The sequence below is a fragment of the Crinia signifera genome, chromosome 1 (genome assembly GCF_055691185.1).
Source record: "Crinia signifera chromosome 1, ASM5569118v1, whole genome shotgun sequence".
NCBI classification, from domain to species: Eukaryota; Metazoa; Chordata; class Amphibia; order Anura; family Myobatrachidae; genus Crinia; species Crinia signifera.
This window is the reverse complement of record NC_139217.1, coordinates 283091666-283119020: the sequence shown is the minus strand read 5'-3', so window position 1 is coordinate 283119020 and position 27355 is coordinate 283091666. Positions and strand designations below refer to the sequence as shown.

Here is a 27355-nt window from a genome sequence, read left to right as displayed (position 1 = left end):
GCTCCAGGAGTGTGCATCCTCTCCTGAGGGCACATTTTTCTAAACTGGCTTGTGGGTGGGGACATAAAGGGGAAGTACACCCATTCTGAAGGAAGTTATATGTGCCTGTCTCCTGCTGAGGACCCCCTATTCCCCATCGTGTTGAGACCTCAGTATCCCATATGGATGATAGAAAAATATATTTATACTGTATGACAAGTACCATGTGCCATAATATATTGTACACATCAGATTTTCAGAAGCATTATTCTAGTTAGGTTGAAGCTTTTTAATTTGGGGTTTATGTAGGTTTGTTGCCAAAACCAGCTCAAGTTTTCCTAGAATTGCTTGCATCAAACATAATTTTATTAGGAAACCTCCCAGCTGCAGCATGGTTCCAACTGATTTCTCCTGAAGGAAATCCTATTATGAGAGAGGTAATCAGTATTGTCATCTGTTGCTAATCTAGAACAGTTCATTAACCTAAACTTTGATCAGGTCCTCTGCCATTACTCCTGTATGCCACAACATTTGCTTACAGCTAGATTCCTTTCCACAAAGAATATGGTTTCACTTTCTGGCTACAAGCAACTTTCCATAACCAGTACCCGTATTCTTGTCACTGATTTCCTCATACATTTACTGTATGAGGAAGGGAACCTTGATAGTGGCCAAACAGTGAGTAAATTAAGCCAGACTGTGCACATATCAGTCGGTTATGGGGCAAGAGGGAAAACAGGATGCCAGTGGACACAATGTGCTGTTCTTTAATGGCACATCACAATGATGCTAATCAATTGCATTCCCAACTGTATGAGCTATATTTTTAAATTGCAACTGTGCCCAAAGGACACAATTAAAAGTGGATTAGCTTGGTGGTATAGAGGCAATAACTATGGCTCCATTTACTGAAAACAAAATGTCAAGAATAATGAAATATGCTACAAAATGTTAGAGCATAGTTAATAATGTAATGTAGCACATATGCAAACAACTAAACATAAACGACTGCAGCAATTTAAACATGGAAAAAAATAACTTTTCTTTATTAAAACTGTTAATACACTAATACATTAAAACCCCATTTTTTGCAACAAACCTATTCATGTTTGAATGCAAGATACCGTAAACTCTAAAATACAAGAGGCATTGTTAAAAAATTATCAATATCAAGTGTTGAATGGAATTAGCAGTTCAATTACTATTAAAAGTATGAACAAAAGAAGACATGAAAGTCCAGCTACACAAGCAAGTCTTTCAAACAAAGGATGTGGCTTCTCTGCTGCTGATGGCTCTTTACAAACATTTCCTGCCTCGGATGGATCAGTTGTGAATGCTTTCAGGCAATTGATATTACTGTGAAGCCAAAATAATTCCCAGTATCTTACCCCTTTCACACCGACCACCCAGCAATTACCTGGCATTTTTAAGTGCCGGGTAATTTTGCGGTGTGCAGCCGGACCCCATTCACACCACCCGCAAATTGCCGGCTTAAAGCTTATCAACCCAGGTTTTTTGGTGTTGTGAAAGAGTCAACACGGGTCTTAAATCCCGGCACTCTGTCCCTGGTTGTGCCGGGATGTAAGACCCGTGTTGACCCTTTCACACCACCAAAAATCTGGGTTTTCTGGCAAATTACCAGGTTGAAAAGATTTAACCCGGTAATTTGCTTTGTGGTGTGAATGAGGTATAACATGCCACGTATAGGTGGATTGCCCCTTTGTTTATAGATTTTTGGGTACATTTGTTCCCAATACAGATAATGCTTGGCTCACATATTTGAATTAAAAAAAAGGTCCAACATGTTGGAGATCATAATCTTGTACTTCGCTTGACTGCTGGTCCAACTTTTGTCAAGTCTTTTTAAAATCTGAAAAATATTTACCTTTACCTTTTCTTCGGGTATTCATCTTAAATAATAATTTTGTTAGAACCTGCAATATTGTGTCTGCAATTTTTTGTGTAATTTTCATGCGGAAAAAAATATTTTTAAATGTTCTAAACTCCCTATCCTGAAAAATAGAAGACTGATTGGTTAGTGATTTTGCTTTCTCCATGCTTTTAGAAGTTCCATATGTTTAGATAAACTCATCAGCCAAAGTTAGAGCAGTGGTTCTCAACCACGATCCTCAAGTACCCCTAACAGTTCATGTTTTCTAGGTCACCCATCAGGTGCACTTATTACTCATTGACACATTTTAAAAGCGCCACAGGTGAAGCTAATTATTTTACTTGTGATTCTGTTTGGAGATATGGAAAACATGTACTGTTAGGGGTACCTCTGGACCTAGGTTGAGAACCACTAGTCTTGTATATAGCCTGCACTTCAATCCTGCAATAATCTCCTCTTCATACAAATGCTGTGGTTTCTAGCAGTCAAATACAGCTCCCTGCATCCCCAATGTAATTTATGATTATTATTACAGATGTCCACCCATCTCTAAACACATCCTGTTTTCCATCATTTTCAAAAGCCTTTAAATCTGCTTTAAATAATTTATGCTCACTGTATGAAAAACTAAACTCTATCCATGACCTGGCCCTCTCAAAACAACTTCAATAGTCTTGAAATAACAAAAATGCAGCTCACACAATTAGGCCACAATCCACCTATGGACAGTTTACATACAGTAGTACTCTCCGATGTGTATATAGTGATGTACTTTATATACTCTATATGAAAATGTACTCAGAGCCTCAGGCCTAGAACCATAAAAGTTTTTCCAACTGCTCTTTAACCCTTATCCCCTGCTTTTGAAGTACATACAATCTAGAGTTACAACCATTTCTCGCTAATGTTCCTGTGAATACAGATCCCCTCGGATTAGCCCATTAATTATATAAAGTATTTTTCCATCTACTAACTTTATTTCTTTGTGACATCTACACAATTACCTGAATAATTTTAACATTCCAATTTTGTTCTGATCCCCATTTTCTTTACCCTCATCTCAAAGACTGGACTGGCTCTTCATTTCATCATAATGGCCGGGTTTCACATTTTTTTAATTTTTCTTTCACCCCTGCAGATATGCATTCCATTCCCCACTAAATGTGTATTCCTCCTCAAACTTTCTTCTTTATACAAAGAACAATATATGTTCTATTACGACATTATATGGTCCTGATCTGGAATGTCAACTACTTGCTCACATCCTAGTTAGAGACCTTACTCAGTTGGTTACAGATATTTTTTCTTGTAAGTGTCAACGGAAATCTTTAAACTTTCACCTCAGTCTCCCTTTGTCCCCCAATTTTTTTTAGCTATTCTCTCACCAACTCTGAGGGCCACTACCTGCTCCTAATTCTCCTGCATTTAACTCAGGACAATGTCTTACCATAGACATCATACTAATCAGAAAATGTAGTAAGAGATCTGGATCAACCGCCTCTACATTTAATCTGGCCATACACCGGTTTTATGTCCAACCAAACAATTTACTGGTCAGAACAAGAATTTTATAATGTATGGGAGAAAATGACAGCCAACCATTTGCTTCCAAATGCTGGAAAATGGCCAAAAATGGTAATTAATACAAACTGTCAATAGTCATTTGCTCCCAGTCATTATAAGATTGCCATTTCAACTAGCAAATTGGTTGGTTGTACAGAAAATCTTAAGGTGTATTGCCAATTTTAGTAGAGCAGTAGTTGCTCTGTTCTCCAACAATTCTACAGTAGCATTTCTCTGAAAAAAAAAAATACGCTTCTTAGGATTCATTGTTACCCTCATGCAGAAAGCATTTTAATCTATGCATCCTCTTCAGATTTATCACTGTCTATGCTTCACCTGGTTAATAAATGGACTTATACGGTTTCATCATGGCATCATTGTAAGGAAAACATTTTTTTAATAAAATTAGTTTCGTTTACAGTCTTAGTTTCTACTAACAGAAACTTCCTACAACACAACACTAAATACTTCCCGATCCAACTCACTGCCTATGTAAGATTTTGATACAGATTATGCAAGAAATATCTCACAAGACAAGAGACAGTTGCTGTGCTAAAGCAGGAGTTCTTCTATTGCTGCTCCAATAGTGCCTACATTGGTTTGCAATATTTTCTCGCAAAATATATCTTGCGAACCAACTTCTCTGCTTTGGCCAAGACTTGTACTTATCCACCACTATTAACTTGCTCCTGCAGTATACCTTATCTTACGCAAGGCCCTCTTCTAGCCTGCATTCATAACAACTTTCTATACTGTATTTATACTCAAAAATCTTAAATTTACCAACAGCCAGCATTCAGAGACATAAATTGATGTTTGAGTTGTATGCCTCAGAACATAGCTTGACCCTATTGCAATCTAAGTGGACCAATAAATAAATAAACAAAAATCCTAAGAATACATTTTTGTCTGTATGTTAATAATCTTGTTTGGTGGATTTATGAACGTTAATATAAGGTATAACATTCCCAGGTTCTCAATGAGCACAGGTCAAGTGCCAGTGTTCGAAGTTGAAATAGTCTCCTAATCTCCCCTGAACATCAGACTGGGGCAGAGGTCGGGCTTTTGTCATCCAGGAGTGTGTCTGAAGTCACAGCCCATATGGGGTTTCCTATATGGGGAGGCTGTAATCCTTCCTTCCTCTGTAACAGCTGTTAGACACCATTCTGATTTCAGACAATTACCATGCTGTAAACAGGTCCCAGGTCAGATGACCCAAGTTACCTATTTACACTATTCCTTAACTGGGTCCTACAAGTGTCCAACCCAGCAAACTGTCTGGGTTGGATTCTTGGGTAACTGGACCAATGTTTTTTTTGTGGTTTGTTTTTTGAGGGAACACTTTTCCATGGACCAAAAACCCAGGTTCATGTGCAAAAACTCAGGTATTTTAAGGCAATGCAATGTCGATGACCTCTTCTGAAATCCATACATGCAGCTCAATCTGAGGATATTGTCAATGACAGCATACTCCTGGATATGGCTACTGAAGAGATACTGTTGGTCATTTGGAAGACTGCACAGTGTCTATGCCCCATATAATTTGATCATATAGCACCGTGAAAGGCGTGTGTATGGTTATTTGACATGGGTAACGTTTAAAAGGCGAATGTGTATGCAGCAGCCCACCTCAATACATACAGGCTGCAGTATGAAGGTGATGACCAAGGAAGAACACGGATCCAACATGTGGTGAACAAAGCTGCTACGACGTGACTCTAAACCGTATTCTCTTTACCTGGATCGGACAAAGGATGTAGGTGCGAAAGGGGTTAAATGAGAGCCAACTATAGGGGTCAGTCAAATTAATGTACAAAATAGCATTTTTATTCCTACCGGTAAATCCTTTTCACGGAGTTCATATGGGGTACTGAGGTCTTATAACCTTGGGGAGGTCCCAAAGCTTCCAGAAAGGGTGGGAACGTGCAGAGCCTGTTTGCAACACCGTCTGCCCAAACTGGGTATCATCCTTGGCCAAAGTGTCAAATTTAGAATATTTAACAAAGGCATGTTGACCTGACCAAGTAGCAGCTCTACAGAGCTGCATTGCTGACACCCTGGGCAGCTGCCCAGGATGCACCCACGGCTCTCGTGGAGTGAGCTCACACAGAGGCTGGTATAGTCAATTGGGCTGGTGTATTGTGGAAACGTATCCACCTAGCCACTAATAGCTTTGAAGCCAGCCAGCCTCTCTCTTGTGTGTCGTAAAGCACCAACATACTACCGGTCTTATGGACTCTTGCCGTCCCCATGACCTAGACCGTAAGGGATTAAACCACACCAAAGGAAGCTGGGATATTCTGATGTCCCAGTTGAAGGCACCCCAATCGGCTGGTTCATATAGAACTCTGACACCATCTTTTGTAAAAATTGAGGCCTTGTCCTAAGTTCTGCCCTAACCTGATGGTAATCAGATATGGACTTTTACAGAAAAAAGCACTTGGCTCAGACTCTTCTGGCCGAAGCCAGAGCAAGCGATATCACCATCTTCCAGGTGAGATACCTCAAATCAATAATATCCAATGGTTAAGATCATGAGGTATGCAAGGACCACGTCCAAACTTTCAAGGTGCCACGGGAGGCACAACTGAGGGCTGTATACGTAGGACCCCTTGTAGGAACGTCTGGAAAACCAGCCAACCTTTTTTCGAATAAATTAGATAGGGCTGATATCTGGACCTTTGAGGACCCCAGACGGAGTCCCATATCTAGGCCCACCTGCAATAAATGCAGGAACCTTTCCAAATTGAAGACCACCCGTGGAAAACTCATCTTTTCGCACCTATCCATGTTTTCTCGCCAAATCTTGTGATGATGTGAGGCAGTTTCCTTTTTCTTGGCCTGTGTCATGGATTCGATGACCGAGGAATTCCCTTTTTGAGCCAAAATCTTCTGCTCAACCTCCAGGCCATTAACAAAGCCACCCTAAGTTCTGATAGACGAAGGTGCCTTGAACTAGAAGATCCCTTCTAAGAGACAATTGCCATGGATCTTCCACTAACATGTTATGCAGACTTGTGTACCATGCTCTCCGAGGCCAATCCGGAGCTATCCTAACTGCCTCCACTCTTTGGGTTCGAGTCCTTTGCCACTCTCTTCCCAGAAGTGGAAGAAGTGGAAACAGGTACACCAACTGGTACCTCCATGTTATAGTATCTCAGTATGTCAGAGCATCTACCGCCTCTTGCTTGTGGATATCTTGTTCTGGGACATTATCTGTCGACCCTCTTGTTGACTCCGGAGGCCATCAGGTCTATTCGTGATAATCTCCCCAGTTCCACTATGCTCCTGAACACTTGGGGGTGTAATCCCCACTCCCCGGGGTGAAGGTCGTGGCAACTGAGCAAATCTGTTTCCCAGTTGTCCACCTCCGGGATAAAGATGGCTGAAAACACCATCACCTCATCTCTGCCCCAAGACAGGATTTTGGAAGCCTCCTTCTTGCATGACCTGTTCTTCGGTCATTCCTGGTGGTTGATATACGCCACTGTTGTCGTATTGACAGACTGTACTTGGACCGCCTGACCTCGCAGGAGTGGAAGAGTTTGTAGAATCGCATTGTACACAGCTACTGAAGAAACACTCTCTGGAGCTCCAGGAGTTTGCATCCTCTCCTGAGGGCACATTTTCTAAAACTGGCTAGTAAGGGGAAGTAGAGGGGAGGAGCCAGCACATTCTGATTGAAGAAAAGTTATGTGCCTGTCTCCTGTCGGCTACCCTCTATTCCCCAAGGTTATAAGACCTCAGTACCCCATATGAATGATAGTGAAAAGTTGATACCTCTTATTTGACTCTTGTCATCTCACTTCAAAAAGACAAATGCAAGTAGATCACATCAGAAGTTGTTTTAATCTTGAAGACATTGTGGAGAGAAGATGAATCGATTTGATCTGATAATTATATGGATAAAGTCATTACCGGTGAGGAAACATGGATCTTTCATTACGATCCTGAGACAAAACACCAGTATATGCACTAGAACAGACCACCATTATCAATATGCCATGTTAATGCTTTTCATGAATATCAAGGGTAGGTAGCAGAAGCAAAACAGTGAATAAACATTTAAACATAAACATTCTAGAAAGGAAGCAGATAAGAAGTAGAAGGAAATGGCCAGAGTTGTGGGAAAATGGTTTCATCCATTAGGACAAAATCAACAGCCAACACTGTTTTCTCAGTTAAGCAATTTTTTGGCAAGACACAAATTGCAGTACTAGAACATCCCCCATACTTACTAGATCTAGCACTGTGTGACTTTTCTCATCCCTAAAGTCAAATCTGTTTTCTGTAACCAATTTTGCATCAGTTACTGAGGTAAACAAGAAACTGACAGAGTTTTGACAGATAATATGCAGTGGTGTGTGGATGTAAAAGGGTAGTACATATAATGGGAATCAAGATAAATGTATGCAATGGAATTAAAGATAAATTATAGAATCAGACTCGCTATTTGATAGCCACAAGTATACACCAAGTGCTCAAATTATTATTAACCCCAGGTTAGAACTTTGTTGGTTCACTTTTGCCCTAAATACAGCCTGGACTTCTTCTAAGCCATAAATTCTGCTGTTGCTATGTTTAGTGGGGAATATTAGCCCAAGTGTGATGAACTGCATCTCCATAAAAGTGCATCCACCAGCCTGAAGAGCTGTGATAATGCAATAAGTATGCTTCCATGATGTTGTCTGCATATCCTCATCTTATTTGTAAGGTGCAATTGAAAATGTGATTTCTTAGATAACATTTCATTTACTGTTCAATTCCTGTGTTTCACCTTATTTTCATCAAACAATTACATAAAAAACATGCCTTTTGGTTTAGTAGTCCATACAATGTAATGTGCAGTGTATTGTACATTGAGAGACAACTTGAATTGGATCCAGAGTCAGGTCATCAGTAATTTAATGCACTGTTGTCTGTCTGTGGGAATGAACAAGTCGGCCCACTCACTGTTCTGATTAGGCATCAAGTAGTTGTTTATTACAATGAGCCCTGCACTCAGTCCCAGATTCCTCTACTGGTGCAATGCATACAATTTTACAGCACCTGCCCTTGAACAAGTCACCAGTGCAACTAGTTTGAACGTAGAACTATTGTTGACTCTTGCAACAAAATGATCAAAGTCCATCGGATCGCATTGTTTACCCATTACTTCTTGAGTGATACTTCATTTGACACTGCATACCTTTGCCTTATGCAGATTCAGACATTGGTGTCATGTGTCTTTACTTTGGGTCAAAGAACACACACCGATTACAGATTTCTATATGTCTATGTAATGTTATTACTCCATAGCTACCAAGCTTACAAAATTGTTCTTTGTCCTACTAATTATAATTGCATCCCAGTTTCTGAAGGTTAAGATATGTTACAGTCTTCATTATAACATCTACAAAATGTGCTCAAATTGAAATGAAAGATAAAATTGTGATAAAGTACCAACCAGATTCTATTATTTCTCAAACACAGCCTTTAAAATCTAAGGTAAAAGCGGATTAGCTTGTACTTCGTTTTCCACAATTTTATATCTGAGCTATAATATCACCCTTAAATGCGTTACTATGTTATGCTTTGTTCCTTAATTGACGGTCAGTTAAAAGTTATACTCAAGCCTTACTGGGCATGAGAAGTGTTAAAGTTGAAATCCTTTGTATGCACAAGCTACAAAATTATCTGTAGCCTGCTGCAACAAGCCTCTGCTGAGAATTTCTGAGCATTCTCTGCAATACACATGTTCACCTAAGCTTACAATAGTTGTTGAAAAAAGGCAGTAATCAAGATACTTCAAGCTCTTATTTCTGAGCACGCAAGCCTGGACTGTATGGAAGAGGTTGCTATCTGCTGTAGATCAAATTACAGCAGCAAATGAAGCCCCACCCTATGTCTCCTCTGCACAGTCTTTTACATCTGAAAACATTTTTTTTCCCATGTTGCAGATGACTCCTGCATTCTAAGCACTTCACACACACACACAAAAAAAAGGCAGACCATCCAGTTATTTTCCACTACCATCCCCCAAGCCTAGACCTTTCTTCTCAGCTATAATGAGAAACTGCTCTGCTGAATAATTCTTCTAGCACATGTTCCAGATAGAAGACATTGCTACACAGACCTTTAGAAGCAGCCATTTTAAATGCAGACATTGGAAGCCTAAAGCTTGAACACAATATGTATTCCGAGATCATTCTACTCTAATCTGGACAGGCACACTGATCATGCAGGAAAAGAGCTACTCCTAGTTAACACAATATTACTTAATATTATATTGAAAAGTGCATGCTGATACATTTTTCTCAGAAACAAAAATGAACCATATTCAGGAAAGCATTTAAATTTTGTTAAAAGTAGAGTTTGACTTTCAAATATGCTCCTCTGCTCTCCCTTCAATAATTTATCATTAAAATACCAGTTTAACCACACACACGCATATACAGGTATTAAACTTGGCTAACCTGAAGTAAACAATAGGTAATATTCCTTTTGCTCAGATGGTGAGTTGTCTCTCTCCAGAGAAGACCTTATCTCACTGGACTATTTGCTGGATTCCAAAGTCTAAATAACCTGCTTTAAACACCAGACTGTCTGTTTGCATTAGCAAGCCCTGCCAACAGACACACCCTTCCACATAGAAAACCTCATCCAGAAGGTTCTTTGAAAGGTTCATTGTGTAGCCATGAAGCAAAATAGATTGTCTTCAGTAACACAACTTTTAAACACCTCTATGCTATTAATATAAATGCTTCATGGAAGGTTAAACTTTACTACTAAACATTTGATTAAGATATACAACAAATAACTAGTCAATGTATCATTCAATAATTCCATATGGCAATGGAATATACCTCAAGTATTTGGAAAACAAATGATGTAATCCCTTTAAAGAAAAAAAAAAAAGACCTAAAATCTATGCAGTTATAAAACGTTATAAAATTTACATAAAAGATGATAAAAGTAATGTTAGCATTTCCCCCTGTATTCATACAAGCAAATTTTTACTTTAGGTCAGATGTTACCAAATGAAGACCTCATCATCCCATCATTCCAGGTTTTAACTATATTCATGCTTGGGCACAGGTGACTTAATTAGTACCTCAATTTAATTTAACCATCTGTGCTGAGCCATGGACACAGGTTGCTTTGAGTACAGCTTAAGCAAATTAGAGATGTATCCAACCATTTAAAGCAGAGGTTCCAAACCATGGTCCTCAAAACACACAAAGAGTATGTGCTCAAGCAAGGATAACCTTAAAACCTGGACTGTTCATGTGCCTTGAGGACCATGGTTGGGAACCTCTGCTTTAGATAGCTGAATATATCCACACTTCAGCTTAATACAGGGGTGGCCAAACCAGTCCTCTAGATCTACCATTAATGTCCATGTTTTCCAGGCCACCTGAGGACCTTTGAATGCGTTGCTTTGGAAGGAATGTAACACATGTTTGAAACTGCTATAGTTCATAATGACTACAGCTGTGCACCAGCAAGGCAGTCTGGAAAACATGAACTGTTGGTAGACGGATTTAGTCAGCCCTGACTTACTAGATTACTTTAAAGATTGATGTGGACCACAAGCAGAGCATGAAGGAACTCCATTATAAGAAATGCTGAAGGTTCGTTTACAGATATGATATGAAAGAGTGGATATTGACTGGTCAAAGGATTAAAAAGCGTCCAGGATAATGAGCGGTCAATCATACGGAAGAGCTTGTTGTAGGGGGATGCAAACTTCAGATTAGCTGTGGGTAGTTTATTGGGTACATTTTGTAAAAACAGTTTATGTGGACAGTGGAAACCAGATGAAGTTTCAGAAGGAAGTAGGTGATAAGTAGTCAGTCAGTTATACTAAAGCAATGCAGTTGCTTAGGAAGCAAAGGGGAGGAGAAAAACTTAGTGGAAGTAAGATGATTCAATGATCAACTAGACAGGAAGATGCCTACTCTAACACTTTGCTTCTCAAGGGATAGGGGTGTGAGGCTGAGGGAAAGAATACAAGAGAGTTGTAAATGAAGCAGGATCAGAGATACTAATACAAGTTTCAGTACACCGAATGAGGGGGAGATGTATCAAACCTTGGAGAAAGAAAAAAATGGGGAGAGAAAATGGTAGCTTTGAACAGCCAATAAAAGTTAGAAGCTGAATGGTTGATGGCTCTCCGCTTTATCATTCTTCGAGCTTAGAGAGGAATAAATAGGTTGTGAATAGATGTAAGTTGCAGACCAATCGGTAGGGTAGGAGATATTTTTTGGGTTGAATATCTGCAGATGCATATTGTGTGAGGTCAATAAAAAAAAGTTGCCATCAACAGAAGGATAAAGAAGACCAGGGGATTTAATATATGTTGGTTAGACAATAGCTCCAGTTTTATGTAGGCTATGGAAGGTGTACTATATCAGATATTTAAAGTTACAGATTGGCTAAGAAATAGGATTGAGAGGAGGAAAGTAAACATTGATTAATAAGTGCATATTTAGCAAAAAAGGATATATAAAAGATGTAACACAAAACAATATCTAGTGAGTGCCCATAACTATATTGGCTATGCACATTTCAGAGCGATAATGAAGGAGGATAGAACAGCGGTTCCCAAACACCATTCTCAAGGCAGCCAAACAGTCTAAGTTTAAAGGAGATCCATCGCACAGGTGAATTAATTAGCACCTAATACCCCGTTCTCACTGCAAGGCAAATTACCGGATCTAGCATGTCAACCCAGTAATTTGCCTTTTAACACAGGTTTATTTGCAGTGTGAACTGTCTGCATACCCGGATCTCATACATGAGGTAAAACCCTTGTTTTCACCCATGTTTAAGATGCAGGTATGCAGACACAGGTTGACCTGTTCACACTGCAAAAAAACCTGTGTTAAAAGACAAATTACCGGGTAGAACTGCTTCACCTGGGAATCTGCCTAGCAGTGAGAATGGGGGTCCGTCGCCGCCGCTCCGGGCATTTAAATGCCGGGTAAATGGTGTGTAATTCACACACGCAGTGTGAACACAGCATTAGTGGTTTGATTATAAAATCAGAGCACAAGCAAGGATATCCCTAAAGCTAGGACTGTCTGGGAGCCTTGAGACTGGGTTTGGGAAGGACTGGTATAGCGCCCTACAACAGTTTGTATTCTTAGCCAATTCATTACATTTTAGTGCACTCTTTTCAAGGTGATATCCATGGTGTCTAGCTCTAGCAGATAAGAATTTGAAGACCATAAAATATTTGAAGAAATTCCTACAATTTATTGGAATGAAACTAGTTAAAACATTTTTCTTAAATTAAATATTTTCAAATCTAACAGAAGATACAGAATTACAAAATACGTTGATAATATCTTCATTGTATTCAAAAGTCCAGTTATAAGAACAAGTCATGGAAACAAAGGAAGTGGCTTCTCTGTTGCAATCTGCTTACAAAATACAAGCAAACTACAGTAGTTTCCTGACACTTCCAGCAGAAAAAAAGCCATCTACATCTAAAAACATATTTATGAAAATAAGCATTTCAACATTAATATTGTAACACATAAAATACAAGCAGAGTATTAAACAGACCAACAATTTGATGACCATCCATGAAGCCTACTTTGCTATTATATAAATGGTCTTGTTCCCAGTGGCGTTTCTATAATGGGTGCAATGTGTGTGGTGCACACAAGCCCCTGAGTTCCAGGGAGGCCCACACATCACCCATTTTTAAAACATAACCCTCCAAAGTCCCACAATGAAGGCAGCAGCAGCAGCCATTTTTTCTGAGTTCTTTGCATGCACAGTAGAGTACTGCGCTGTACACTGGAACGGTGCCAGCTGGGAGAGAGGAGGAAGCTGCACACAGAGCTCCTCCTCTCTGAAAGTGCCTCTGCTTGTTCAATTATATCTTCTATCTGGTTGAGTCACCTATAGAAATGTAGCTATAACCTGGATTTATACTACTTATGGTTACAGTTTATAAACTAAACACATACAAAAAGCCATTTTGATCTTACACAGAGTATCTGCTATTGGGGCAGATGTATTAAGCCTTAACAAGAGATAAGTGCAAGGGTGATAAAAAGAGATAAACGTTCAGCCAATCACATTATAACTGTCATGTTACAGGCTGTGTTTGGAAAAAGTCAGTAAGGAGCTGATTGGCTGGATGTTTATCTCTCTATCACCCTTGCATTTATCTCTTGTTAATGCTTAATACATCTGCCCCTTAGAGACTAGGGAATTATATTATATCCCAAAAAATGATGTTGTAGTAAAGCTAGATACACACAAGATTCTCTCCAAAATGGCTGATTGGAACAAAAATCTGGTAACAATTAACCATTTGCTCCCAAAAGCCAGAAAAAAAAAAAAAGTGGACAAAAACATTTGTTCAGTTAAATTGGTTAACTCAAAAGGATTTAACTAATTTGTCTGAATTAATATTCTTGTTTTCCAGTGTTTGGTAGCTAATGGTCAACTGTCATTTGCTCTCCTACATTACCATACTTTTGTTCTAACCAGAAAGATTGGACAGCTAATCTTATAGTATCCAGCTTTAGGTTTTCTATCCAACCAATTTGCTGGTTGGAACAAAATTCTGGTAATGGATGGGAACGATTGATCAATATTAATTTGTTAACAACCATTACCAGATTTTTGTTTCAACCATCGAATTGGTTGGTGAGAAAATCCTAAAGCATATGGCCATCTTAAACTGGGTACACACTAATGGATCTTTCTGAACGATATGCACAATAATGATTTTGTTAATGATATAATACAGGGTGTACCAAGTATATAATTAATGATGTGCAATCCTATTTGAACATAGAGTCCAATCTGCTGAAACTATAAGTGACTGCATGCTCAGCGGGGTGTCCCAGTGATGGCACTTAACAATATTATACAGTGTTCACCCGCGGATCATTCATTTTTTTCAGTAACGCTGAAATCATTAACCTTGTCTGTTTCCAGATTTTGGGAGAAAATTACACATGACATCTGCTCCCATCCAGTACCCAATTTTTAGTCCATACATCCAACTAGTTGGATGGTTGGAGGAAAGTTAGTCTGACGTATGGCCAGCATAAGTAATGCTGACTATACACTAGACCAGTGGTTCCCAACCTCGCTCCTCAAGTACCTCCAACAGTTCACGTTTTTCAGGTCCCCATACAGAATCTCAAGCGAAGTAATGAGCTCCATCTGTGGATCTTGTGTCAGTGAATAAAGAGTACACCTGTGCACCTGCCAGTTGACCTGGAAAACGTGAACTGCTGGGGGTTGAAAATTTCATCCAACTAGTTGGTTGGACTGAAAAGCTGGTACTGTATGGGAGCACATGCCAATCAGAAATTTGCTGTAAAACATTCAGTTAAATTGTTTAAAATTAAACAGAATCAACTAGGAGTATCTTGTCTGACGGACAGTTTTTGTCAGTTTGCAGATTTTGGGAGCACATAGCTGAATTACAAATTGCATTTGCTCCCATCCCACACCAGATTTTTATTCCATCCAGCAAGGTGGAGGGTTGGAGGAAAGCCTTCCACAATGTGAAAGTAGTACTTCCCCAAAAAGACAAACTGTTTCTCTATGGACTATGAATCCTTCTATTTTAGTGAATTACCATTGACATCCCTTTTGTGTAAATAGAAGGCCTGGCTAGCTCAAAAACTCAACTAGGCCAGTGTTTCCCAACATGTAATGATTTAAACATTTCTGACATCAAGAACATTTGAAATAAAACATGATTCCACTGTACAAGAAGAACTCATTAAAATTAGCATAATTAAAACACTACCCATTGTGGATTATGGAGGTTGGGAAACAATGATCTATTCATATTAGGTAATCAACAAATCTGAAGGGTATGTTGAGATTAACAACTTTCTGAAACTAGATTATATGGAATGCTAGATCTTTATCTATTATAAATATACCGTAGGTATAATATTGAGATCTGCATTTCTTTGGTGCATTGCTATAGGCCAGCGATTCCAAAACGCATTCCTCAAGGCACCATTATAGTCCAGGTTTTAAGGACAGCCATGCTTTAGCAAAGATGACATAATTAGTACCTCATTTATTTGAATCTGTCCACAAGCATGGATATCCTAAAAACCTGGACCATTATTGTGCCTTAAGGACATATTTTGATGACCACTGCTATAGACATTAAAGCAATTGATACAACATGTGCGCCATAGTACACCAGTTGCACAAATTATAGCTGAAGACCTATGTTGTTTCCAAGTGAACCCATCATCTAGGTAAAGTAAGTCAGCCATTTTGTAACCTTAGCCATATTCATGAGAATATGCTCAAAAATGTACAGGAACTAGTGACATCTTTGATGCATGATGTTCTTTACACACGTTTCAGCGATGTCATCAATAGCTCTCAAATGATAGGCTATGTATGTTGATTCATCCAATATAATGGATGCATCTCCAAGGTCACTTTCACAAAATAACAATATTGTGGTTTTGTAATTATCATCAAAATAAATCTCGAACTGTAAACATTCCATCACCATTTAGAATATACATAGTGGAATTCTGTTACACAAATTAAGTTGGTATGATGAGATGCACCTCATTACTTAACATGTATTTGCTTCCTGGTTCAGTTTTGAAAATAAATTAAAAAGGTACAAAAGGTTTTTTCAGCATCGGCCAAAAACCAACACAGTATGAGTAGCATAGTAGAGTACTAGTAGTACATACAACTATATACATACACACACACCATAACTAATGTTTAATAAATGTGTTGGGTATATTTGAGGATGGTAAGAAAAAATTGAGAGTCCAGGTTTAGTAAATGATACATTTTAACAAGTGGGATAGGGTTCCATAGTAGAAAATGGCACCCAATACCAGGGTAAAAGGAGTTTATGTGCAATTATGTCCATCAACAATTATAATGTATATCTGAAAACTAAATTTCCCCCAAAAAAATTCTAGAAATAAATTCCAGGAAAAAAAAAAAAAAGACAACCTGAATGTTAAATAAATAATGCAACCAAGTCTGATAAACTTTAATGTGTCTTGGTAAACCGTTATGAAGATTCACAGCCATAATTTTATTCCAAGGCTTCATCTCAGCTTTGTCTACCTTGAAGCCATCTGTCCTCCATTTTCTGGTGGGACTACAGCATGACATGAGTTACATGACTCAGACCATGGCTTTCTGCAGCAACTAGTAAAGCCAGTTCCTCTCAAAGCATACAATGGCTTCATTTACAACCATGCAGAAAATAAACAACCTGATGGAAACTCCCAGCTTGAAGGTTCTCCTCAAAATATACAACACTGTAAACAATTATGAAGAAAAGAGGAACCTTGATAATGAGCATGGTGGAACAGCATTTTCATATGAAGTCTGCATTCAAACAGTTTGGTATGGTTTAATACACATACACACAAAAAAAAAACGAGAATCAAATGCTAAAATTGCATATAAAGGACCTATGATTTATTTGGTCTCCAGTCATAATTGGGTTTTTTCCACTACATAATGAAAGTTGATGAAATGACATGAGGGCTTTCCACATTCTACTGAATAAAGCACAGAATGTACAGTGGCTTCCTGTCTTCCAGCCTTGAGCTACACAACAGCCCCACGTCCCTCCATCCCAAACAAGATATTTCGACCCAGAATTCAACCTTTCATGTCAACTCGGTTTAGGAGGGAGGGGTGCCACACTGCCAGCCAGTGAGACCTCCTAATAGCCAAAGGGAGGGGTGGAGGGAAAGTCTCCAGAGCCAGTAGCTCATAAAAAAAAAAGAGGTCACCCTATCTTTTTTGGTCATGCAGCCAGCAAGCGATCTGCAATGTTTCCTACCCCCCACTGTGTCTGTCAGCGTCTTGCTCTACACATATAATAAGTGCATGCTAACACCACCTCCTGGCTCCCTGGCGTTCCGAGCTTCTTTATCCTCAAGTTCTTTTTAATATCCACCACATGGGGGTGTTTGGGTAAAGCAGAGGGGTCAATTAATGAATTCATTAATTAGCCGTCCTCCTCCTCCTGCCATATCTACCACCACCTCCTTTTTTCTTCAGACACCAGCAGCACACGCTAGAGGCTTCCCACCCGCTACTGTAACGCCAACGCCACCCCAAGCCGCAGCTCTGACACCCTAGTATCCTCCTGGTAGGCTGACATTAAACAAGCAGCAAACAATAGCAATGACACAGGGAGATGACTTCAAAGCGAGAACTTACAGGGACGTTCTGGACGTGGCTGCTCCAGCTCCTGGCGTTGTGTCTATGATTTGTGTGTGTGTGTGAGGAGATGGTGGCGCTCTGCTTGGAGTTCTTTCTTGACTCTCGTGCTGCCAGTCTCAGCAATGGAGGCTTGCCATCTCCTTCCCTGTATTTCCTCCTCCTCTCTCCTTCACTGGCTGCTGCTGCTGCTCTGCAGCTGCAGATGACCTGAAAGATCCGTCTCTCTCTCTCACTGAGTGTGTGTGTGCATGTGTCTCTGCCTCTCTCTGAATAATGAGCAACCAGAAGGGAGAGGGAGAGCGAGAGAAGACAATCTCAACCACACAAAACGCAAGAGCACCAGGGGGTGCACAAAGTCTATCTAACAGCAAGGAACATGTAGACATGTCTCCTAGCTGTGGAAGGCATGCTAGACATTTTCAGCAGAGCAGTGCCTTCATTAGCTAGCTGAGATGAAAGGACAAAGCTTGGGGGGATGGGTGGAGGATAAAAACTTTTCTTTCTGCTTGTCTGTGAAGTGCTTAGAATGCAGGAGTCATCTGCACCATAGAGAGAGAAAAAATGCTTTGAGATGTAATGGACTGTTTAGAAGAAACGTGGGGTGGGGCTTCATTTGCTGCTATAAGTAATATGACCTACAGCAGATAGCAACCTCTTCCACACACAGTCCAAGCTTGTGCTCTGAGTCTGAAATGAGAGCTGGAAGTATTCTTGATAACTGCAGCTTGTTGTGAAAGTATCTAGTGCAAAGGCTTGTTGTATGATGAGGAAAGACAAGCTGCAGTTTAGGTGAAAGTGTGTGAGAAAGAAGACGTTCTGTATTCCTTAGCAGAGGCTTATAGTGACAGGCTACATTCTGATACAGTAATAATAATAATGTGTTCTTGTTTTTCTTTAGAGGGTTGATGCTATTATGTGGAGTGTACTAGATCATGTTAAAGATTACCTTGAAGTATGTACATGCTAATAAGTGAAACGCCAACATCAACTAAAGGAGTATAGCAATATATAATAATATAAACATTTTCAATGCCTTTTGTCAGTAGATTTCTTTGAATACAAGCACTTGCACAAGCAGCCTAAATTAGAAGGGTACTTAGCAATATTATGCATCCTTACATTTGCTTATTAGTTCTGGAGAACCAAGATATCAGTCTTTTGCTGGGATTATTATTATTTTTTTTTTTTTTGCAAACTCCCTTTAAAAAAGTTTTGGTTTCATACTGACATGATAATATATCCAATTTAGTAGCTTTTTTTTTCCTTAATGGGGAAAATGGTTATGGTGGGTCTTGAGGACCAACTTCAAAACTCCTATGATTATATGTGCCTCAATGTATCTGAGCATTGTTTACTTACTTTATAGAATGGAGTGTTTTCTTTCCATACTTCATAATGACTTTTAGTTTATGGAAGTTCCTCAATGTGACTTCGGAGCTCAGTCCTGTGAACATCTACAAGCTGACCTACTGTATTTCTTTTCCGCTAAGACTGTACACACTAGTGGATTGATCTGCAGATATATCTACAGCCGTGTCGGGAAGCACGTTCTCCAAACCTGATCCACCTATTGGGCTGTCAATTGCTGGTGGATCTCCCATACATACATGATGCACCAATATATCTTTAGACGTCGTTCAGATTGGCCAATGGTCCAGAGATATATTGGCTGTTCACAGCTTCTCCAATCTGGCTGGTTGCACTGAAAATCTGTTAATGTATGGGAGCAGATTACAATTGACCATTCGCTTCCACATACTGGAAAACCGGCAGAAATGGACATTCCAACAAATGGGTTTTAGCCATCTGATATAACCAATTTTAATATAATGACCATTTTTCCAACATTATTTTTGGCTTTTGGAAATTTGTTTATTTTCCAACCTTTCGCACCAACCAGAAAGAATGGATATAGGGCCTTCTAGATAAATTGTACAGTATATGCTCAGTATAAGGAATATGATTGCCGCCTATCAACAGGTGGTGAGCTTTTGTAGCAAGCACCCTGAGTCTCCACTGAAAGCCATGGTTAATAATTTTGTTCCATTACTAACCTGCCAACACAGTGAAGCTGCACCTGCTCCAAAGGATAGCTTGTGCACACTAGCGACTGAGCGGAGTTACTGCTCACTTCAGGGGCGGATTGGTATCGATATCCTGGCCAGGTACAATCCTGAAGCAGCCCGGGGGGGGGGGGGGGCTGGGGGATGCGCTACGCTACTGCCCGGGGGGGGCGGTGTGTTAATGCTACTGCACGGGTGGGGGTGTTAACAATACTGCTGGGGGGGTTGTTACTGACCGGGCTTCAGGTTCCACGCTGCAGTCCGCTCACTGAGTCACCCACCAGCGACCACCGGCCGCAGCCTGGTCACATAGCTGGGCAGTATAGCCCAAAAGAAATATGGCCGCGGCCGCAGCATAGTATGACACCAGCACTGGCCCTGATAGCACCGGCCCTGGTAGCACGGTCGGTGGCCCAGCCAGGTGGAAATCTGAACCGGCCCACCAGGAAATGGCCAGGTTTCCCGGCGGGCCAATCCGCCCCTGGCTCACAATCAGATTTTTTAAAAGTGTCCTGATGGCAATACTTTTTTTCCTTGTACCGTAGTATTGTAATAAAGAATTATTTGTCTGTTACAAAATATAACTAGTATTTCTCTTTCGTCCATCCTGGTGACACAGCTAACCTTAGGATGTAGGAGGGTCCGCAGGAGCCAAGCAGGGCCGGAGCCACCACTAGGCAGCTCTAGGCATTTGCCTAGGGCGCCGGCCACTGGAGGGCGGTACTGAGCCACCGAGGAGACCAGGAAGAAAGCTGCAGCAGCATGCGGGACACCCAGCCAGGAATTCAACCAAGCAGGGAGCTGCCAGGTGAGTCCATACGCCCCCCGCCCCCCCCCCTCCCTGCATGGAGCCCGCCACTGCGGGACAGCAGCAATGTGCTGCTCAGCCGCAGAGTGCCCCAGGTGACCCCCATGCCCGCACACACCCCCCCCCCTCCACCACTACCGCTCCCGCAATCCCCCTTCCCCCCCGGCTGGGTGTCCCGTACTTGCCAGCTGCTGGTGGTGCAGCAGCAGCTTTCTTCCTGGTCTCCCCTCTGCAGTGTCAGAGAGTGGCGGGTCTGGTGCCCGCTAGACAACCCCCCCCCCCCGGCGGGCGGGCGAGGGGGGGGCGGGCGATTTGGGGGTCGCCTAGGGAGCTGGCAGGGCTTGCACCGGCCCTGGAGCCAAGGCACCTATGCTGAAGTCTTCGGACGCAGGTTCCTTCCTTCTGCATCCCATCATGCCTCAGTTCGTTTTAGGTGCCCACAGGAGTGGGTGCTATGCTATATAGTTACATAGGGGGTTATATTGGTTCACTCTTTCTGACAAATTCCTTCTTAGATGGACAAAACCATGTGCACTGCAGGGGGGCAGAGGTAACCTGTGCAGAGAGAATTCAATTTGGGTGAGTTATTTTGTTTCTGTGCAGGGAAAATACTGACTGCTTTATTTTTACACTGCAATATAGATCTCACTTTGAAGTAAAACCCCACCCAAATCTAATTCTCTCTGCACAATTTACATCTGCCCCCCCTGCAGTGCACATGGTTTTGTCCATCTAAGAAGGAACTTGTCAGAAAGAGTGAACCAAAATAACCCCCATAGTTACATAGTAGGTGAGGCTGAATAAAGACTTGCGTCCATCTAGTTCAACCTATGTTTATAGTAGCTTATCCCTTGTTGTATAGTATGTTCTAATATTTTAAAGACAGATTATGTTACTTATTCGTACCCATGGATGTTTTTAACCAAAAAATGTTTATCCATCCTTATTTTAAATGTATTTATAGTGTCTGCCGACACCACTTCTCCAGGAAGCGAGTTCCAAAGTTTGACTGCTCTGACTGTAAAGACATTTTTTTCTTCTAGATGAACAAAATCTTTTTTCTTCTAATCTAAATTTATGCCCTCGCGTCTTAGATTCCTTTCTAGCAGAAAAAAGGGTGTTTGACAGTTCCTTATATTGGCCCCTAATATATTTATACATGTTGAGAATATCCCCCTTAAACGTCTCTTCTCTAGTGTAAATAGTCCCAAATTGCTTAATCTTTCCATGTAGCTTAAATTCTCCATTCCCCTAATAACCTTTGTTGCTCTTCTTTGGATTTTTTCTAATTCTATTATGTCCTTTTTATAGTGTGGGGCCCAGAATTGTACTCCGTATTCGAGGTGCGGTCTAACCAATGATTTGTACAGAGGCACAATTACTTTGGAGTACCTAGTTTCCATGCCCCTTTTAATGCTGATCGGCTGCAGCCGTTTTTTTTCTTTGGGATTTTTTAAAGATAGAGTAGCTAGGTGTTTATTTTTTTTTATTAATTCACTAGTTTGTGCAGGTTTTTTTTCTAGTGTGTTACTACTGACAAGATGTTTGCACACACTGAGAGCACAGCAGAGGCTGACAGAAGCGCGTCCTGTCATCTCTCTGTGTGCAAAGGGACGCCATCTGTTCCTTCTGCACAGCGCTTAACCTCAGGCTCTGTGAGGTTTTCCTGGGCTCTGGAGGTGTCAAGAACCGGCCCCCTGCTTAGGGGGGTATCATGGGGGACGGACCCCCCGCGATGGCGGCTGCCATTTTGGAAGGGCTTATAGACTGAAATCCCACTGTGGGAGGTGAAGTCTTTTGCAGGAGTCCAGCGCTGCTGGACAACTCCAAGTGGTTCCAGAGAGAAGAGGAGGCACTGGAGGTGAGGAGAAACACTTGTGGTATCGGCTAATGGGGGAAGGATGTCAAAAAGGCTGTACTTCCCCGCTGAAGCAGAGACTTGGTCTCTTCCTGCTCTGTGTGCTGGCGCCATTTTCTCTCCAAGCGGCAGAGCTGAAGCAAGGCTTTTCATTCACAGTACAGAGAGTGAAGTTTCTCCTGGGCAGTGCTTCCCTCGCGGATCGCTGAGGGTCAATGGCAGCAAAAAGGAGACAGATAAGTACACTGTTACATGATTCTGTGCTTTGCCTGACATTGTGCACTGTGTATTCGACATGACTGAAGGGTGTAATGCTGCTGCCTTGGGGGAGGGAGCGCGCGCCATGTTACTTAACTGCAAGTTTTTTGGGGTGAAAACGAATATGTGAACAGATGGATCAAGGGGATTTGTGCCCCTCATGTGAGTCTGTACTCAGTGCAGCGCAAGCTTATAGGTCTGAGCAGTCTGAACCTGCGTGGGCTGCTGTGTTGATAGAGGCATTAAACAGGCAGAGAGATAACTTAGTGAAGTCTCCTGGCCATATTTCTTCTACGATCCCCATGGCAGCCATACATTGGGATATTCCCTTCCCCCACTAGAACAGACAGGATTGGTTTCTCTTGGGACCGCCCACCTTGGGTATAATGGACCCCTCCTTCACCTCCCCTGCATCTTTTTTCCTGTCTCCGTTTAGAAGTAGACAGAGTAGGACAGATTATTTTTGTTTAAAGCAGGGTTACCTCAGAGCAGCATGGAGCTGAATGGGGTGGCTCCCCGGGGAGAAGAAGGTGCAGGAGGCCAGCGGTATTTGTCTCCTTGCACGCGATATCCTGCCATGGCAGTACCTGGTCCGGACGCCATACACTGCATGCTGGTGTATGGAAGAAACGGGTCTGCTGGGAGACTGTGCACAGCCCCGCTGTAAAGCCGCGGCTACACATGCTGGAAGATAAGGCAGAAGGGGCGGAAGTGCCGGTAACGTGTCACTTCCGCCCACAGATGCTGGGTGCGTCTTTGAATCCAGTCCCACCGGAAACGCTGGGCAGTGGTTTTAGTTCCACTTCGCCGTGCTGAGCACAGAGGGCGGACAGGGAACAGTTAAATAGCCAGCAGTGATTTCTATCATGGCGTCTATCTGCTTGGTGTGTTTGCATGCTGTTTGGAAACGCTGCAGTATTGACCATGGAAGCGCCTTCTCCCCAGAAGCCGGATGATGCCCCAGTGAGGTAAGCCCTTTGGTTTTGGAAGACCGGGTAGAAGTCATAGCAATACTACCTTACTGGCCAAGAAGACCGTGGTTCGTCAATGTTCTGAAGATGGCAGTACAAGAACCTTGGCCCCTACCCGACAGGGTGGATCTGCTGCACCAGGGTCCGGTTTATCATCCAGAGCCCAAGAAATTATCACTAAAGGCATGGAGATTGAACGGAAGATCCTGAAAAGACATAACCTGTCCCCCCAGGTTATGGAAATGATGCTGAAAGCCAGGAAAGACATATCATCCCTGGCATACTACAAGACATGGATCAGATTTATTGATTGGGGCCAATTCAGAGGTGATTTCTCCTCCATAACAACGGATAGAGTGCTACAGTTCCTTTACGAAGGTTTCCAGATGGGTCTCGCTCCTGCCACAATTAAATCGCAGATATCAGCACTAGGGGTGCTATTGGATAGATCTTTAGCAGAAGAAAAACTGATAAAAAGATTCAACAGGGCTATGAAGCGGATCCAGCCACCAGTCAAGGCTATAGTGGCACCGTGGGATCTAAATCTGATGCTTTCGGTCCTAACCAAGTGTCCGTTTGAGCCCCTAACGGAATGTTCTTTGAGACTCTTAACTTGGAAAACAGTATTCTTAGTAGCAGTTACCTCTGCGAGAAGAGTGAGTGAGTTGCAGGCTCTATGGATCGAAGAGCCCTATTTGGTTATCTTCCCTGACAGAGTTGTCTTAAGGACTCACCCAGAATTTGTACCAAAGGTGGTGTCAGCCTTCCACCTCAATCAGGAAATCACTCTACCCAGTTTCTATCCTAGACCTGAAAATGAGGAACAACAAGCCTGGCATACTTTATATCTAGTCCGAGTGATTTCTATCTATCTGGAAAGAACTAAGGTTTTCAGAGCAACCAAACATTTGTTCGTCATTCCAGAAGGTGTCAGGAAAGGAAGAGAACCTGGGAAACAGACGATATCCAGATGGATAAGAGAGACTATTGTTACAGCCTACAAACAGGAAGGCAAGAAGATACCTCCTATTGTACAGGCACACTCAACGCGGGCAGTATCTACTTCCTGGGCGAACAAGGCCAAAGCGTCGGTGACGGAAATATGCAAAGCGGCTACCTGGTCGTCAGTACACACTTTTGTGAATCACTATGCTCTTGACGTTTCTCTGGCCCACTTTGGGAAGCATGTACTCCAAGAGGCAGTTTCCTAAATACCTCTTGATAATAAAATATTATTTTACATGCATTTACCCTCCCGTTTATTTCTTGGGTATGTCCCAATGTATGGCTGCCATGGGGATCGTAGAAGAAAGAGTCGAATTATACTCACCGATAATTCCTTTTTCTTCCTAGAGATCCCATGGCAGCCACTGATTGCCCTCCCTTGTGTTCTGATGTGTTTTCTCTAGGGACCAAGAGACGGAGACACTCAAAAGATGCAGGGGAGGTGAAGGAGGGGTCCATTTTACCCAAGGTGGGCGGTCCCAAGAGAAACCAATCCTGTCTGTTCTAGTGGGGGAAGGGAATATCCCAATGTATGGCTGCCATGGGATCTCTAGGAAGAAAAAGGAATTATCGGTGAGTATAATTCGACTCTTTCTTCCTCCCAAACTTCTATGGGCTCCATTACCCCATCTCAAGGGGATCCTGTATTATTGAAGGACATGCAGGACACTGCACAAGGGGTTCATAAGATGAACTCTTTTATGGAACAGTTTGCCAAGTCCTCTGGGATTATTTCTCCTAGACACCCAGTTTCTACACCCCCACTTTTGAATTTGGATTCTGAGGAAGAGGGTGTGTGTGAAGAGGATTTGTGCTGGGACCAGAGGGAAGAGGCTGAAGCTTCTGTCCCTGGTATTGAGGATTTGATCCTTGTTGTAAAACAGACATTATATTTGTCTGAGGAAGACAGGGTGCCTGCAAACTGTGAATTTAAGAAAATTTGCGGAGATTCTGGGACTTTTCCCTCAGATGAGTGTATGGTTTCCTTGCTGGAAGAAGCATGGAAGGCTCCTGACAAAAAATGAATTCTGTCTAAGAGGTTTGTACCCCATGCCTGAGGAACATGTGAAATTATGGGAAAAGGTTCCCTTGGTAGATGCACCTGTAGCTAGATTGTCCAAAGCCACGGCTTTGCCTGTTCAGGGTGGTGTGGCTTTTAAGGATCCAGTGGACAAAAAAGTGGAAGGATGCCTTAAGGTGGTCTTTGAAGGAGTGGGTTTCACACTTCGTCCCATTATTGCCTCTGTCTGGGTTTCCAAGGCAATGATTAAGTGGGTTGAAGCCTTAGGGCAGGCATGTCCAAAGTCAGGCCCGGGGGCCAATTGCGGCCCATGCTGTCATTTCAAGCGGCCCACAGCCTCCAGCTGGAAGTGGGCAGAGCATCAGATGTGGGAAGCACAGGACACTAAAGGTGGGGCCCCAGCGAGCGTGCCTTTACCTTGCTGTCTGCTGCAGTGAGGAGGTGCTGGCCGCCACAGTCAGATGTGTTTGGCGTCCTACCCCTGCTGCTGCAATAGTATTTCACCCTACTCTACAACCACAGTGACAGCAGTGTTTGGGGAGGGGGGCAGCAAGGGGAATCTTGCTCCCGTAACATGCAAAGCGGAGGAGGGCCGCAGTGGGAGCCCAAGCATCTCCTATCCTTGCAGTGCCTGCTTTGCCTCTCCTTCCTCTGGCTCACACAAGGGTCTGGGAAACATACAGAGAAGGGAGTGGGCAGAGTGGGGGACATACAGTGAAGGAGGGTCAGGCTGGGGGACATACAGTGAATGGGGGCAGTGATGGTCATTCAGAGAAGGGGGAGCAGGAACAGGCTGGGGGACATACAGTGAATGGGGGCAGAGTGGGGTACATAGTGAATGGGGGTCATACAGTGAATGGGAGTCATGCAGTGGAGGAGGGTCAGGCTTGGTGACATACAATGAATGGAGGCATTGATGGACATTAAGAGAAGGGGACAGGCTGGGGGACAGAGTGAATGGGTGCAGAGTGGAGAACATACAGTGAATAGGGGACATACAGTGAAGAGGGGCAGGTTGGGGGACATACAGTGAATGGGGACAGGCTGGGGGATATAGAGTGAATGGGGGCAGAGTGGGGGACCTTTCTGATGTGATTAAAAGAATGTCAGGCTGAATGGTCGGCCCCCACACATTTACACTTCACCAAATCTGGCCCTCGTCGCAAAAAGTTTGGACACCCCTGCCTTAGGTAGTCAGATCCAGCCTGATTCCGAGTCCTTTACACTGGCTGAAAAGCTCATATGTGCTGCAGAGTACATTTGTGAGGCTGGGGAAGAGGGCGCTAGGATGGCATCGAAGGTTTCTGCCATGTCTGTATCAACGAGAAGAGCCCTTTCGCTAAAGGCCTGGGAAGCAGACAGCAAATCTAAGAAGTCGCTTGAAGCTTTGGCTTTTAAAGGAGAGTTGCTTTTTGGGTTAGAGCTTGAATCCATTGTAAATCAGGCTACGGGAGGGAAGAGTACTTTTCTTCCCACTACATCTAAGACTTCAGGATCTAAATTTGGAGCTTTTAAGTCTTCATTTCGCTCCTCCTTTCGGGGCGGAGTGTCCAACAGAGAACAGGTGGGAAGAGGTAGGTTCCCAGCCAGTAAAGGGAGGGCCCCCAAATCCCGGTTTGGGGCCTTTACTAAAAAACATGTGTATAAAGGAGAGGGTAAGTCCTGTGCATGACGGGGCGGAGACTGCCTGTTCTGGCCTCAGAGTGGGGGGTCGCCTCCTGCAGTTTCGGGAAAGG

General features: G+C 42.4%; 1 protein-coding gene across 2 annotated transcripts in view; it reads right to left on the bottom strand.

The window, feature by feature from the left end:
• The window catches only part of ZNF462 (zinc finger protein 462), a 75926-nt gene extending 57832 nt beyond the window's left edge, over window positions 1-18094 (bottom strand). Inside the window, exon 1 of one of the 2 annotated variants that reach the window (XM_083185034.1) lies at window positions 17633-18094. The gene's annotated coding sequence lies outside the window, so the exon portion shown is untranslated. The remainder of the gene's footprint in view (window positions 1-17632) is intronic. The other variant, XM_083185026.1, reaches the window with a different exon arrangement.
• Window positions 18095-27355: the final 9261 nt, after the last annotated feature.